Source organism: Monodelphis domestica, chromosome 7 (genome assembly GCF_027887165.1).
Source record: "Monodelphis domestica isolate mMonDom1 chromosome 7, mMonDom1.pri, whole genome shotgun sequence".
In the NCBI taxonomy this organism is placed as follows: Eukaryota; Metazoa; Chordata; class Mammalia; order Didelphimorphia; family Didelphidae; genus Monodelphis; species Monodelphis domestica.
The window spans coordinates 110,871,243-110,886,535 of record NC_077233.1 but is presented as its reverse complement, the minus strand read 5'-3'; the positions used below and the strand labels follow the sequence as shown (position 1 = coordinate 110,886,535).

General features: G+C 38.2%; 1 protein-coding gene across 3 annotated transcripts in view; it reads right to left on the bottom strand.

The window, feature by feature from the left end:
• Positions 1-15,293, bottom strand: part of PLIN2 (perilipin 2) — a 70,764-nt gene that overhangs the window by 39,948 nt on the left and 15,523 nt on the right. For 2 of the 3 annotated variants that reach the window (XM_056805320.1, XM_056805319.1), the window contains one exon: positions 13,980-14,135. The gene's annotated coding sequence lies outside the window, so the exon portion shown is untranslated. Of the gene's footprint in view, positions 1-4,672; positions 4,812-13,979; positions 14,136-15,293 lie in introns of all 3 variants that reach the window. The other variant, XM_056805321.1, reaches the window with a different exon arrangement.

The following is a 15,293-nucleotide window of genomic DNA, read 5'->3' as shown; positions in this document are numbered from 1 at the left end:
ACCATTAATAATATTTGCTTCCTTGTGTTGATTAGTCATTTAGTAATCATTATTAAGTGCATTTATTTAGTGTCTACTATGAATCAGGAACTATGCTAAGTAGTAGGATACACAAAGAAAGTTTTAAAAAAATTAAAAAAAAGTCTCTGTTCTGAAGAAGCTTACAACCAAAGAGGGAAGACAAAATGTAAGCCACTATGTACAAATAGGCTATATACAAGATACATAGGAAAAATCCATAGAAGAAAGACATTTGAATTAAAAGGGATTGGGAAGGGCCTCCTATAGAACAGGGGTCCCCAAACTATGGCCCACAGGCCACATGCAGCCTCCTTGAGGCCATTTATCCAGCCCCCACCGCATTTCCAGAAGGGGCACCTCTTTCATTGATGGTCAGTGAGAAGAGCACTGTAGGTGGTGGCACTACAAAGCATGGCATCACTCATGTACAGTACTACTTCGGTGACATAATCCTTTGCATATGGTGTCTTGTTCTGAGAGTAACTGAGAATGAGGCACCATGCAAAGGATTATGTGGCTGCACAATGAAAGATGTCAGCATGGTGAGTAGTGATCTGGGGGAGGGGATTCTGCAATGTGTATACTGCTGCCCAGAATAGTGGTGGGTGGTGGCGGTGATGGATCTGTACAAGGTGTGACAGGCCTATCCCAGCCAGGGCTGCAGCCTCCACTATCCCAGACAACAGCAGCATACAGATTTGTTCATAGTTTTTTATAGTCCAGCCCTCCAACAGCCTGAGGGACAGTGAATTGGCCCCCTGTGTAAAAAAGTTTAGGGACCCCCTGCTGTAGAATATGGAACTTCAAGGAAGCCAGAGAAGCCAGGAGAAGAGATGAGGAAGGAGAGAATGCCAGATGTGGGGCAGAGGGAATCAGGAGATGGAGTAGGGAATCAGGAGATGGAGTATCTTGTGCATAGAACAGTAAGGAGGTCGGCATTATCAACCTTAATGTGGTAGGACTCAATCAGCCAAGGACAAAAGGAATTCTTTGAAATACAGAGTCCTCCAAGAAAATACTACCAGGGTTTCAGGCTAGGACAGAATAAAGACTGGGTGTTCTGCAAAGTATTTCCAACCACTGGACTTTGACCTGAACCCAGCAGGCATACTTGAACAGCTTCATTCCTCCCTTTCACCAACACATAAGCCAAAATGTTTGGGTAATTATTTTTCCCTAGAGCAGTGATGGGCAATCTTTTGAGCTTGGTGTGTCAAAATTCGCCAAAAAACCAAGCATAACTAGGGTGGTGTGTCACTTTGAGGAAAAAAAAAAACTTCCATAATTTTGTGATATTTATAGTTTAAATAACAAAAATATAGAATTGTAATATATTGCTGTATTTAATAAACCAAAAACTAATTATTAAACTTACTTGCTTAGTGACTTCTTCATTCATCTGTCAGTCAATTTCTTTTGTGAATCCTGATATCATTTAACTTGTGTGGGGTGCTGTGAACTAAGATAAGTGAGGGGGAGGGGGAATCCTTTAACTAACCTGCCTATTAGTGACTTTTTTGTTGCTGAATTTCATTGGCTAAATCTTCAACTGAAGGTTGGGTATTTTGTACACTTCAAGCCCAAGCAAGCGCTACTAATTTTGTCAGTCAATCTGTCTCTTTTGTTGTTTTTGATATTTAACACTGAGAATAAGGTCTCACAAAAGTACATAGAGGGAAAAATTGAAAGTAAAGCCATTGCTATATTTTTCAGGGTGCTAAAAGTGTCTAGTAATGGGTTACAGACACTCCTCTGTGCACGTGGGCTGGAGCCCTTCCCCTCTCCTCCCCAGACAGCTGGCTCTACACCTTCCACTCTCCCCTGCATCCAGCCTGTGGAGCAACTCACCCTCACCCTTTCCCCTCCCCCAGACCAGGCTAGGCAGGTGGCTCCCCAGGTGACTCCTGGGCCCTGAGTCACACGGAAACCCATATATGGCTGGTGTCATTGAAAATGGCTACATGTGTCAGTGCTGACACATGTGTCATAAGTTCACCATCACATCCCTAGAGATTGCATATGAAGGGTGGTGGTGTCCTCTCCATAGTGATTTTCCTACACACAGTCACCAATGCCTAGTCCAACAAGCAAGGGCAAGCACCAGTGCTAACCTCTGCTCTGCTCTACTTTCTCTTAAATTTGTTTGCTATTACTGTACTGGGAACCATTTCTAGGCAACTTCTTTCTGCTTCTTCAAATTCCATTACATTTGAAAGGTCATTCTCCTTCAAGGCAACATGGAAGAGTAGCTGAGTTCACAGCTCAGAGTAAAAAGGATCTGGGTTCAAATCCTACTTTCTGACACTTAGTAGCTATGTGATTCTAGGCAAATCATTTGACTTTTCTGAGCCTCATTTTATTCATCTATATAAGAGAGATAGAATCATTGTCCTCTAAGGTCCTTCTGGTTCTAAATCTATGACCTTTGCAAATTGCCTTCCCTTCCTCTTTATCTGAAACAGATAAGGCATAATTTAAATTAGCATAAAGATCACCTTATTTTATCTGTAGTCACCTGTTCTTTCCCCAAACAAATATTATATTCCTCCAGAATCAAGTCCAAGTATTATTTTCTTAATTTTAAAGAGAAGAATATTGAGATGTAAAGAAGGGAAATCATTTGTCAAAAGTTATGTAGCTGATATGCATCAAAATCAGGACTTGAGCCCAAAACCTAAATTCAAATTTGGCCACAGAGTACCCAAGGCAAGTCGCTTAACCTCTGTTTGCGTCAGTTTCCTTAACTGTAAATGGGGATAATAATAGTACCTACTTTCTAGGATTATCATGAGGATGAAATGAGATAATATTTGTAAAATGTTTAACAGTGCCTGACACATAACATGTGCTTAATAAAAGTTATCAATATTATTATTTTATTATACAATTCTGCCTTTATCTGTTGCTATCAGTTCAGAAGCACTTCACTAATTAAGTGTCTAGTATTCATTTAGCAAACAAGCATGCATTTGTTGATTGCCTACTACATAGACAGAAATATATTAGATCATAAGAAGAAACAAAAGCTATAGAAGACATGGTCCTAAGTCCCCAGGAGTTTGTCCCTATGGAAGTTAGAGAAAGACGACATGTTCTTAATTACAGCACTTGTATTTAGTACAAGTTATAAGTAAGGAAGTAATAAAGTGAATAAGTAAACACAACATATCAGTATGGTGAAGATACATAATATCATGGGTGTGGATATACAGCTATAGATTCCAGGCCTTATTAACACACCTTAGTAGCACTCTCCTAGGGTAGCTGTGATCCATAACATTCGTCACCTGGTAGCCAAACCTCCAGTGTTGAGCCCCTCTCTCTCTCATTTTAGCTACAGATATAAAATTGCCAGTCTCATACTTGAAGTCATTACAGTTGGGATAGGACCTATCAGAACATGCATTTCACCAGCATGACCTCTGAGATCCCATGATCATTTGATGCCATGATGAGGTAAGGCCAGACATTAGTAGCTTAAGGCTAGACTTTAAGGTTAACATGATAAAGAAAGTGAATCTTGAGCAAAGGGTCTTGAAGGTAATAATAGAAAAGAATTAAGAGTTGAGGAGAAAGTATTCTATAAAGGAGAAATAGGACAAATAAGGTACTAGAAGCCAAATATACATAGATAACAATGATTAAGACTAAACCAGGATAATTAGGACCACAGATTTAAAATTAGAATTTAGAATTGGAGGTTATCTTGCCCAACTTCCTTGTTTTATAGAAAAAGAATCTGAGGCTCAGAGAGATAAGGAACTTAGGTCCTACAGATAGTGAGTAACAACCAAGATTTTACTCCAGGTCCTCTGATTCCATCCAGTGTTTTTGTTTTGTTTTTTTTTTCCCCCTACTGCATCATTGGCAAATCAGAGACATAACTAGTATGGGACAAATAGAGCTTTACTCCACAGTATGGATATGTACATGGGGGCAGTGAACTTTGTTTTTCTTCCTTCTAGACTCTCCTTTCCCCAGCCTCAGTCTCTGAGGGAACAAGCTGCTCCTTTTTGGCAACATTATACATACTTATACTCTCTCTAAACCACCTAGGATTCTTCTCAGCTGTGCTGTACTCAACCCCAAATGAATTTATCCCAGTTATAATATACAAATAACCAATAAATAATAATTTTTTGCATGATTTTGCCTCATGTTTGCAATTCTTGTTACAGAGGAATATATGGGAAAATTAGTATCAGTGATGAAGAACAAATATCACCTAAAAATTGGAAACATTTGTATAGAACTAAAGAGGTACAGTTGTAGTAACTCATAAATTACCCACAGCTCATTTACACTTATTTTCCTTTATTCTCTGGAAGGAATCATTAACCAGAAGTTTAGAAGTTTAGTGCATTAAGTATCTAGAGAGCAGAACCATGGAAGGTCAGAGCTGAAAGATCATTCTAGCCCCACCTCAGTCCTTGGGTGGGAATGCTAAAGCTGACTGATTTGATAAAACTCACCTATCTTAACAAAGAATTAATGCTATAGCCAAGACTCACAGCTTTGATTCTGAGGCTCTTGTTACCTACCATGTGTTCCCAGAGTGTGAGTATGGAAAATAACTGAACAACAGCTTAAAATAGTGGATTCCCATGGATTTAAAAAAAATAAGAACTATTTAAAAAAGAAGAAATATTACCTTGATGTGAGCAAACAAGCCTAGTTTCAGTTTGCTTATACTTAATAAACTTTGAACTCATGGCTTATATATAATTTTTTTTCATTTATTTTTAAATTTTGCATTCCAATTCTCTCTCTTCCTCTGTCCTTTCCCCCACCTATTGAGAGAGCAAGCAGTATGATAGTCATTACACATATAAAGTCATGTAAAACATTTTTATAATGGTGGTTGAAACGTTAGTAAGGTTGACTTACTGACAGGGCCCAAAATCTAGAGAAGTACCCACTGCAAAGATTCTAGGTCAAAAGGCAACCTGTTGGACTTGTAGGAGAGGACAAGCCTTAGGCAGACCCTTTTGTTTACTTTTACATAATAGCCTTTGCACTGAGTGATATGGGCCTGCCTCTGACTAGTAGGCCATGGGTCACAGTCTACCCTAGAAAAACCTATGAGGTAAAGATAATCAACCAAATTAGTCACATGATATAGTGATTAGGTCATTGGATATGGGACTTGGAAGTCCTGGATTTGAATCTCAATTTTGCCATTTGCTTGAGCAAGACATTAATCCTCAGCTTTGAAATGAGGAAGTTGGATTAGCATCATTAGATTTAGCCAGAAGAACCTTGTAGCGCTAAAGTTTATGATTTTATAAATTCAGTTCGATTCAATAAAAGTTAGTTTAGCATAAAACTCCATGTATATAACATGGATGATGGAAGGAAGCACTAATTTGCTAGACTGGGACATCTGTGAAACTGGACATGTACTCTGGTCCATTGTTGAGGGGCACATACATTTATTGGTTCCCAAGGACTAGGGAATTGCCTCAAAGATAATTATAGATTATCTACTATGGGGTGGGGGTGGGGTAGAGACATCCTAGTTTAATATGCTTTTCTTGGAAGAACCTTTATGGTCAATAAGAACTAAAGACATGACTTTTTTTTTGTATCTTTCTCCCTTTGGTAGTACATTCCTTCCTTTGGACTTCCAGTGAGGACTTCTCTCCCCTCTCCCCACACCCCTCAAAAGGTTAATTTGTTGCACTAGCACATAGTAGATTGGGGAACTTCCCATAGAGATTGAAGTAAACTCTGGTTCTCAGGACAGCAAACCCTGGGTTTTCCTGATCATTCATGTTCCATGTATGAGACACTGTGTTAGTGCTTGAAATGCAAGGGCAAAACAATACATTTGCTGCCCTCAAGAAGATTGTAATCTAGTGGTTAGGAAACAATGAATTATCAAACATTTTCCTAAGAATTTCAAGAAGGGAGGGATTACTTGTGTTGGAAAGATCAGCGAAGGTACCATGGAAGGAGCAGCTAGGTGGTGAGGATAAAAGTACCAGGCCTGAATTCAGGAAGACTCTTCTTCCTGGGTTCGAAACTGGCTTCAGATATTTATCACCTGTATGACCCTGGGCCAGTCACTTATTCCTGTTTGCCTCAGTTTCCTCATCTATAAAATGAGCTAGAGAAGGAAAAGGCAAACCACTCTGTTGTCTTTGCCAAGAAAACTCCAAATGGGATCATGAAGAATTAGACACAATTGAAATTACTGAAGAACAAAATCATGGAGCAGATGGAACTCGGCCTTGAAATAGGGGGAAGATTTCAAAAGGAAAGATGGGATTCTTATAGGAATAGTTTATTACAGGCATGGTAGAATTCATGTACAAAGACACAGAAGTGAGAGAGGATAAGTTAATTGGCAGACACTGGTAAGTAATCCAGTTTAGCTAGAGGGTAGAGAATTTCATGAAAGTCTAGTATGTGAGACGGTATAGAAATGTGTGGATTGGTTTTGCATGACTATATCATTTGTAACAAAGGAGGGTTTTTATGGGTGTGTGGTTGAGTTAATGGGTAGTGTTAGAGATGCAAAATAGAAACAGAAAGAAAAGAGCAACAAAGAAACAAAGACGAAACCAAAAAGAAAACCAGAAGATGAAACAAATGGCAATTTTGTTACTAACATATTAAATTCAAGATATACTCAAAATTGTATATAACAGGAATTCACATATTTATAAACTATCTTTTTTGTTCTTTGTTTACTGAATATGTATTTGATGATGGTTAATGATTTTAAGTAAAAACTAATTTAGACCCTAATCTCTTCTTTTTTCCTTTTGCTTCTCCAATTCATTATATAGCTAACTCATTCTTTAAAGCACATGCACATATGAACATATGCAGGCATACATGTACACATACACACAAAACCTAAAACCTATTTTTATTGATAACCTTTTGTTTTTATAGTTCCTTCAACTCCAAATATACCCCTTTCCTTCCCCTATTCAATAAGCCACCCTTTGTAATAAAGAATAGAAAAGAGAGGAAAGAGATTTTCAGCCAAACCACCCACTACATATAATCAGTACCACTATGCCTGCCACCATAGGTATTTTTTCACTGCAGTATAATATAATAGGACTTTGACAACTGACGTGGCATCTTGAAATTTATAGTTCACAGTGACAAGCATTCACTCTCTCAGCTCAGAGGAGTGACTTCTCTGAGTCTGAAAAGGACTGAGTTTTGCACCACAGTTCTTAAAGAGACAAAGTGTGGGAGAGATAGATTAAGACATGGTATGGATTTCTAGGATTGTAAAGGCCCTAGATTAAAGAACCAGGTAATTGTTACAGCAGAGGGTTGGCTGATTAAATCAAAGTGGATAGAGATTACAGGGTTTTTAAGTGATCACTGCACCCTCTGAATTGATAGCCACATCCTCTGGTGTTTCAATAAGATCATAATTTAGATTCAGGGGTATGTCTAGTCTAATGTCACTTATCCTAGTTTGCCACCTTTTTTTTTTTAAACCCTTACCTTCCATTTTGGAGTCAATACTGTGTATTGGCTCCAAGGCAGAAGAGTGGTAAGGGCTAGGCAATGGGGGTCAAGTGACTTGCCCAGGGTCACACAGCTAGGAAGTGGCTGAGGCCGGATTTGAACCTAGGACCTCCCGTCTCTAGGCCTGGTTCTCAATCCACTGAGCTACCCAGCTGCCCCCTTGCCACCTTTTTAAAGGAGGGGAGAAACAAGTTTTCTCAACTCTTCTCAGTGGACCAAATAAGTAAACTTTCTATTGTACTGCTCTGATCACATTATGTTTCTCCTAGAAAATTTATTAACCTTTAATTCTGGTTTTCGGATTCCTCCTCCCCCAACCTATTTCTACTCTCATCCTCCAGTTTAACAGAACTACTCTTTGTTCCTTATTCTTATTCTGCCGTCTCAAGTTTCCCTGCCTATTTGCATATTGTAGTTACGGAAAAAAAAATAACCCTCCTTCAGTTAGTTTTCAGGTTTGGGGGCTACATTATGAAAAGTATTAAATTCAGAAGAACTATAAGGAGAATTCTTAATTAAATTCTAATAATAGCACTCCTTACAGGGATCAATAAACAAGGATGTGGTAAGGAAAATGTCCTTTTCCCCATATAGTAGAACTGTCATCATATTCAGATTTGCAGAGTGAAAAGCTAGTCAGATCTAGTTTTATTCATTTCTAGATATGTTATTTCTGGTTTCCAAAAAAATAATTTGGGTCATGCATTTATTAACAGGATAGATTAATGAATCAGAAGGCATTTATTAACCTGCTACTTATATACCAAACACTGGGCTAAGAGCTAGGGACACAAAGAAATGTTTATGATTTGGTAGAGCAAAAAACATGTGAACAGCTATGTACAAACAGGATAAATTGGAAGTAAAAGAGGGAAGGCACTAGAATCAAGAGGGGTCAGGAAAGGCTTCTGGTAAAGGGTGGGATATTAAGGGGGACATAAAAAAAAAACCAAAGAAGCCAGGAGGCAGAGAAGGAGAGAATTCTAGGCCAGTGAAAATGTCCACAGTTGGAAGTAAGGAGTGTCTTGTTTGAGGAACAGCAGATGTTATTCGATGGAAGAACATGCGGAAGACAGGGGGAGCAGGGTATGAGATATAGGAAAATTGGAAAGGTCAAAGTGGGTCAGGTTATGAGTATCTTTGAAAACCAAACAGGATTTTATATTTAATCCTGGAGGTGTTAGGTAATCACTAGAATTTATTGAAAAGGGAGGTATTATATATAGATCTATGGTTTAGAAAGATCACTTTGACACATGAGTTAAAGATGAACTGGTATAGAAAGTGATCTGAACCAGGTATCAAGTTCCAGATGTCTATAAGACATCCAATTCTAGATGTCCAGAAGACAAATGGATATGTGAGCTCAGAAGTAAGGAAAGAGGCTCAGGCTACAAATCCAAGAATCATCTCTATAAAGAAAGCAATTTAGTCACAGAAGTGGGAAGAATCAAGGGAGCAGCGTCATGAAAACCTAGATAAAGAAGGGAATGGATATTGAGAATGTCTGGATTTAAGTGAACATTTTTTGAAGATGGGGGAAACATAGGAGGGCATGTAAGCAGGAGGAAAGAAAAATAAGCAGGAAAGGATTGAAATGAGAGAGTAGAGATGATGGAGGAACTAATCTTCTAGAAAAGAAGGAATGGAATGGGATTGCCTGTGCAGAAAGGTTTACCATGGCAAGGAGAGGAGCCATCTTTTCATTTAAGACAAGCATGAAGAAGGAGATAGTAGTGGAATTCATCTCTGAGCGGTGAGATGAGAGGGAAAAAAAGAGAGGTAACTTTTGGCAAATGGCCTCAACTTCTTTAGTGAAATATGAGGGAAAGTACACTGCTGACAGGATGAGGGCCTCAGATCATGATAGACGTGGGGAGGAATGAAAAGATTTAGAAAAAACACTGTGACAAAAAAATCAAGCCATTCTCCAGTTGATAAATGGGCAAGGGACATGAATAGGCAGTTTTCAGATAAAGAAATCAAAACTATCAATAAGCACATGAAAAAGTGTTCTAAATCTCTCATAATTAGAGAAATGCAAATCAAAACAACTCTGAGGTACCACCTTACACCTAGCAGATTGGCCAATATGACAGCAAAGGAAAGTCATAAATGTAGGAGAGATAGCAAAATTGAGACATGAATGCATTGCTGGTGGAGTTGTGAATTGATCCAAACATTCTGGAAGGCAATTTGGAACTGTGCCCAAAGGCTTTAAAAGACTGCCTGCCCTTTGATCCAGCCATACTACTGCTGGGTTTGTACCCCAAAGAGATAATAGGGAAAAAATATGCATGAAAATATTTATAGCAGTGTTCTTTGTGGTGGCAAAAAACAGGAAAATGAGGGGGTGTCCATTGATTGGGGAATGGCTGAACACATTGTGGTATCTGATGGTGATGGAATACTATTGTGCTGAAAGAAATAATGAACTGGAGGAATTCCATGTGAACTGGAATGACCTCCAGGTACTGATGCAGAGTGAAAGGAGCAGAACCAGGAGAACACTGTACACAGAGATTGATACATTGTGGTACAATCAATAACGTAATAGACTTTTCTACTAGCAGTAATGCAATGACCCAGGATAATCCAGAGGAATTTAGGAGAAAGAACACTATCCACATCCAGAGAAAGAATTGTGGCAGTAGAAATGCAAAAGAAAAACCATATGATAGATCACATGGTTCAATGGGGATATTATTGGGGATTTTGACTTTAAATGATCACTCTTCTGCAAATATTACTAAGATGGAAATAGATTTTGAACAATGATGGAATTGCTTGTTGCCTCCGAGAAAGGGCTGGGAGAAGGGCAGGGAAAAAATATGAATCATGTAATCATGAAAAATTATTCTAAATCAATTAATTAATTAATTAGATTTTTAAAAAGAAAAACCATTGTGATGAGAATAGGATAATAATTTAGTAGGGGGATATAAAAAAAGAGCTTGTCACTTTGAAAGTCTCTCTGAGATTAATTTTTTTTATTTGTACCAATCAACATAGTATTATGATTTTTCTCTAGCTTCATTTAGAAGCATATGAGTGAGAATGAAGGTAGTGGATGATGAAAGTAACAAGGCTGAGGTTTTTCAGGGCAAGATGGACAGGATAAAGGCGCAAGGGACTTCAGAGAAGAGGATAGAATAGAATTGAATTGGCTTACTAAGGGGCCAAGATGGGAAGAGAAAAGAATGTAGCCAATGCAGGGGTGATAATGACCTTGGAAAGAACTGAGAGGAGAATTGATTGGAAATTATAATGAAAGGAGAAGGGATTTCAGGTCACTGTGAGGATGAAGAACAGGATTAGAGAATGCAAAGTAGAGGGAGAGGTGAAATGACAATAGATTATCATGTGATGAATGAATTTAAGTTCATGAACATAATTTTCATATGAGCATTTGATTTTATGGACTGTTCATGCTCCATGCATATACCTTATGTAGAGGATAATCGTGAAAGAGACTAGCGACAAGCTTCTGGTTTATCATCTTGGATGTACATCTATTTGTCCTTCTTCTTAGCCCCACAGCAATTAAATTCCTAACAGGTTATGATAAAACTTGGATAATATACTCTTATACTCATCATTGATGCCCACTTCTTTCTACATTAGTGAACCTTCCATTGATTTCATTACTCTTAGTCACCAGAGTGGGGGGGGGGGGAGAGTTCCTTGCCCTTTTGTGGCACCACATCAGGAAGTAGGTGAAAGGAAACCTTAAGGTGCTAGCAACCAGAGTAGTGACCTTTTTCTCTATCTACCTCTGAGACCTTCATTTTTCTAGGTTTCTCACCCCTTCCCCATTATACCATGTGAATTCCTTTGCTTTCAAATTTCCCTTTCTATTTAGTAATCACTAGTCCTAGATAACCAACTTCCTGAATATTTCCTTACTCCACAGATCTCTTGTATAAATTATAGCCAACCCCCAAGGGTAAGTGCCCATGATCAATTGAAAAACATTCTCTATTCAATTCAGGAAGTATCCTGACCTCAGATAAGTCATTTTATATCCTCAACTGTAAAAGTTTAGGGTTGAACTAGATGTGCTGCCTTTTAGCTCTAATTATCTATGATTTTAAGTATTCTTTGGATTCTTCATTCTCAACTCAAATCTATGTTACAAAGAAGTTCTTGTCTTAGAGGAACTCTAATCTAATTAGGTAAGCACAGTTTACATATGTGAAAAAATTAGAGAATAAAACAAAATTATCAGAAGTTTACTTGTTTTAAAGAATACAAGCCTCACATGAGAATAATTCATTATATCCTCTATCTTCATAAATCTGTACTTATTATAAATGCTAATCCTGAATAATTTAAAGCAGTTGCTAGTTAGATGTTAATTTGATGGGAATTTCATCCTGATTGGAATTACAATACCATTTTTTAACCATTACCTTGTATCTTAGAATCAACAATTAAGTATTGATTCTAAGAAGATCAATAAGGGTTAGGCACAATTGGGACTAATTGGCTTGCCCAGGATTATATAGCTGGAAGTGTCTGAGGCCAAATTTGAACCCAACTCCAAGCTTAGTATTCTGTCCATTGGGCTACCTAGCTATTCCTTCAAAATGCTATTTCAACATTATCAACCACCACAGATTTAATATAATTTTATGTAGGCAGAATTAAACTTCAATCAACTTCAAGAAAAGTTAACTAATACAATAATCAAATGCAAAAAGTATTATATATAGATTTCAACAGTAAATTGAGTAATGAATAGATACCAAGGGTTTCCATCACATTTAGTGTAACTATAAATAATAAAATACACAATTAAGTCACTAGCTATTAATATTTTTTTTTAATGGGAACTATTATTTAGTGTTGTTAGAAATCTCCACAGTGTGATAACTGATTGTTTTTAGGCAGTCATAAGCAGTAATATTGTGCCAAGGTGCCAGTACCTATAGACAAGCAACAATTACAGAAAGGATAAGCATATTATAGGATGCTAATGCCACAGAATATTCATAGGGTTTTAGGATTTGGTTTTCCTGAAGAAAATTTAGAGATTATCTAAGTCCAGCCTCTTCACTTTACAGATGAAAGTGACATGGGCACTGTACCCCCAGAAACCCAGGTGAACTATTGTCAGGGAAATTCTCTTGCTCCCTTGCATCCTTGTGACTAAACCTAGAAACACCCAATGACCCCCTGACCCCCCCCTCCAAGGGCCCTGAGATGTTTATCCTCCTTGATTGTCCTCTAGATTTAGGATGGACAAAGAGATGAATCTTTATGCCTCCAGGCAGACCCCAGTCAGATGACCACCTCACCCCACCAAATGCCTGAGGGACTAATACTCTAGGTCATGTCCACATCAGGACATAGCATCTAAAGAGTATAAAAACCCCAGAACTGATGTCGTCTATGGGGACAGCCTTTCCATCCATGCTGTCCCCATGGAGGAACAGCCTTTCCATTCATGCTGTCCTCCCAGGAACTGCTTCCCATCTTGCTGTCCCACCTTGCTATCCTCCTGGCCATTCTCAACATTACTTTCTAAATTAATCAATTTCTCTTTTTGTTTTTAAGTTAAGTTTTGGAGTCTTGCATTCTTGCAAAAGGTACCCTTCCCAAACCCAGGGGTATGCATCCAAACCCCATAACATTTTGGTGCCCAATGTGGGGATCTCCTGAAAGCTACTCCTGTACCCCAGATCATCCATGAGGACACAGCTTCTCAGGTAGGAAGGAGACTTTTCTTTGACTCCTGTAACCCCCATCTTTTGGGTGATATCTTTGTGGGAACTCTTTTGTACTCTCTCTCCCATCAGCCCCAGATCAGTCTGGCCTCTGGAGTTTGGGGTCTATCTGTCAGCTTCCCCTTCTATACCGGAAGACGTTCTGGTGTGTGGGAAGTCTTGCCTCAGTATTACACTGTGTGCTCGTGGATGGGCAACGTCTGTGGATGCACAGTTGTTGACCCTTCGGTGTAGAATTGGCCATCCCACATCTAAATGGGACAGAGACAGAGAGAACCCCGAGATGCTCCTTTGGGGTGTATACTTAAAATTGGAAAAAATTAGCCCTAAGCAGCTTAAAGAAAAAGCAACCAATTTCTTTTTGTAATGTTGAATGGCCATGTTACATCCTTGGTAAGCAAGAGGCATGGCCTATGCATGGCCTATCCATGGCACCCTAAAATTGTAATACCATTTTTTTTAAGCCTGAGGTCAAGCCAGATAGGGACTAGCCAACCCAATTAAGACAAAGGGAGAAGCATGCTTGCAGTCCTCTCCTGTTGGGAAGAGATCAAGCCTAAGCAGCCTGAGAGAAAATTCAGTTGGATTTTTTGTTTGTTTGTTTGTTTTCTCTCATGTTAAATAGCTGAGCAACATCCAAAAAAAATGATAAGGAAATTGGCTTTTTGTTATGCTAAATTCTAATACCAGGTGGCAATTGGACATATTGTATGAGCAGAAGCTCCTTACCTTTTAGATTTATTCCCTCACCAGGATCCCAGTTCTCCAAACTCTACTCTTTACTTGGATTTTAAGGCAAGGGCCCTCCGAGAAATCCAGGCTGAGATAGGGAAAAGGAAACCGGGAAGCTTTCATTTCACTGATTGGATCTGTCTTCCTCCTCTTCTGCAGAGAGGAAGGGAGTTGATTATGAACAGAGAGACAACTTGTGAGACACCCCTATTTTGGGGATTTTTATATGTCATACACTTTTAAAATTAAGTTTTTTTTCAACTTGTAGAACAACCTATTAATTATCTTCTGTTTTGAGGTAAACAGGGAGAGATAAGAAGACCTGATAAATCTCCTTTCCCTGTCTACTAGCCAGAAGGAAGTAATGCTTAAATCTATTAAGTCTATTAGAGGTATTTATTGGTATTTTATTTCAAAATTGTGATCATGTATTTATATGGGTTTAAAAAAAACATCCTAATTTTAATTTTGTCAGACAGTGAAATTTCAGTTTGTATAGAAAAGCCATGGATCAGTTTTGTAAAATAGGTTTTAGCAGTGTTTAAACTTACCAAAAATGGGTTTTTGTTTAAAATTATCAAATGGTTTTCATCTCAATGGTTTTCATCCCAGTGTATTAAAGTTGGACTAACTTTATTATTACATTTAATTTCTTTGTCTTGAAAATAGATAATCAGCCTGCTTGTCAAAAGGCTTGCTTTAAGGTTTATGGGCCTTAAAAGGTTTCAAATCTCTAAATTTAAAATAGGTCCTATAATACTAAATGCTTCATGAAAATTTTTTGAAATGTTATGTGAGTTGCTGCTGAAACATGTATTTTAAATATTGCTTGGATGTAAACAAAGGCTCATTGTAAAACTGACTCTACCATAGATTTTGTTCAATACTCAGTGGTTACCTCAGTTTACCAATTTGGACTATGAACTGAAATTTATAACTGATGACTACTATGCTAAAGATACAGTATTACAGTGATCCTTTAAATCAGAATTCTTTTGGGTTACCAATTAGCAATTGAAGTGATACCAAGGGAATGGTTGTTTGACTTATGATAATAAAAGCAAGTCAGAGAAGGTGGAGAAGGTATGTTGGGTTTGAATTTAGAAGAAAGAGGGACTTTGATCTAAAGTCCATAAAGCCTGAGTATGCAGATTTGTGAAGGAAGAATGGAAGTTGTGTTCTGCTTTTTAAGCAGAGGGTTTTGAAGGAAGAGAGAGAGAGAGAGAGAGAGAGAGAGAGAGAGAGAGAGAGAGAGAGAGAGAGAGAGAGAGAGGGAGTAAGAGAAGGTGAAAGAGACCAGATAAATGTTCT